Raw genomic sequence first — 2,124 nt, forward strand, 5'->3', positions numbered from 1 at the left:
AACAGGAAAGTGCACATATTGTTCCAACCATATAGGTATAGAATATCTAGTGCCACAGATGGATGTGGCACTGGATATTTGACACTAGGGGCATGCAGTTATAACAACTGATTAAATTTAAACTCCCAACTCAAAGATTTAATGTGTGGAAATAATAGCTACAATATTTTATGGTTATTAAGGTTCAAAAAGAAAAAGATTTGACAAAGTCTTCTGGTTTGCTATGTAATTTTTTCTTTTATTTGTTCTTCAAATAGCAGTTTTTGATGAAATGCAGGCCAGTGTAGACAGTTCTAGCTCAATACTGCTTGGTGCTCCTGTTCTCCTTTTAGGACATCATATTCTTACACTTCATGGAACAGAAAACCATCTCCTTTACAGGTATAAACTTCTGCCCCAAAAGACACTTGCTGCAGCAGGAACATAGGAAGCATGTTGTGGACTCATGCCAGCTGAAGTTATTGTAGATCACTCTCTGCTCTTCTGGTCAATGATACTGTGGCATCCTTGACACACCACAGCATGGTTCTTCGTGTAGCAGGGCTTGCACACAGGCTTGTCACTGATCATAACATATATGTTTCCTGCCAAGATTTTGTCACAGTCAAAGCATGAGAAGTGTTTCAGATGCCAATTCTTCTTTTCAGTTTGGGTGTATTCCTTGCTGAATATCAACTCACCACAACCAGCACAGCAGGGCTTCTCACTGTAATGTCTGCTACAGTATAGCTTCCCATTCTTTCAGAAGTAAATCATGTTGACTAGGAGTTGCCCACAGGTGCTGCAGATAAAACAAGCTGGGTGCCAGAGTTTACTGTAGCCAGCCCTTTGAGCATAGATGGCTGGGTCTCCTTCTTTCATGGGGTGTTTGCAGCAATAACAGGAATATAGGGTCTTCTTAGACTCTGTAGACTTGTCTTTGGAAACCACTGCTGCTGTGATATTACTGTCTCCATCAGGGTTGTGCACCTTGTCACCTTGAGCATTCCTCTCAGAGAGAAGCTTCACATCACCCACTCCCAGAGCCTCACACTTATATTGCTTCACAAACTGCTCCATCTCTTTGGGAGACAACTCATGGCACCTTAGAAGGGTCCTGGTAATGTGCAGGGAGCTGCTTCGCCAGCTGCTTTTTCTAGTACTGTGCCCCCTCTGAACCTGACACTGGCTGCTTCTCCTTAGGCAGCATCTGCACGTACTGGCTGGCCAGTGCCTGATTCTGGACAGGAGGAGCCCACTGATAAACAACAATATTGAAAGTAACTTTCTTCTTGGCAGCACATGGATTGATACTTTTCATAGCACAGCGTTTGTACTTGGGAATTTTATCTGAATTCAGCTTGATCAAAGTGGTGTACTTGGTGTTTTCAAAGAGTCTCCCTACTTTCTGCTCCTCATCATTGCTTAGGAGTATGTCATGCTCTTCTGGCCCATATTTGCAGTTACAATATATTTTTCTCCAAAAGTGTAGTTCAAAATCTGAAAATTTTTCTTTGCATTTTAGAGAGGGGGCTCCCAGTCCTTGCTTGTGACCTAAATCCATCTCTTAAGAGGGGAAATAAAAGGAAATCTACTATGAACTTCTAAAGATTTCAAAACTTCTTTAGATCACAATTTTAATCCACTTAATGGTCTTGTTGATGTAACTCTCAAACAAATCTCTTATGAGCTTCATATTGTTTAGCTAACTATGACACCAAGTATGTAAATGTAAACTGCAAGTACATATAGCATATTTTATATTCTCATTGCTTTCATCATGTAAAGAAAAGAAGCAAAATAAACTTTATGGAAGACTACAAATATTGCAAGTCACAAAACTCACAAATTCATGTCTTTGACCCTTATGTGCCCTGAATATAAGTCCAGGGAGAACACAGAGGGCAGAGACTGAAAAGCAAACAAATGTAAGAAAGGGTTTAGGAATTACTGGGAATCTATCCTGTACACAGTCACCAAATGCAGACACCTTTGTGGATGCCAACAAGTGCTTGATGACAGGAGCCTGAAATAGCTGTCTCATGAGAGGCTCTGCCAGAGTCTGACAAGTACAGAGGCAGATGCTCACAGCCAACTATTGGACTGAGTGTGGGGTCCTCCAGTGGAGGAGTTAGAAAAAGATCT

The 2,124-nt window shown here is 41.2% G+C and overlaps 1 pseudogene; it reads right to left on the reverse strand.

Moving 5' to 3' along the window:
* Window positions 1–328: 328 nt before the first annotated feature.
* LOC110288418 lies at window positions 329–1,543 on the reverse strand (annotated as a pseudogene).
* Between the last annotated feature and the right edge of the window lie 581 nt (window positions 1,544–2,124).

Source organism: Mus caroli, unplaced genomic scaffold (genome assembly GCF_900094665.2).
Source record: "Mus caroli unplaced genomic scaffold, CAROLI_EIJ_v1.1 scaffold_19797_1, whole genome shotgun sequence".
In the NCBI taxonomy this organism is placed as follows: domain Eukaryota; kingdom Metazoa; phylum Chordata; class Mammalia; order Rodentia; family Muridae; genus Mus; species Mus caroli.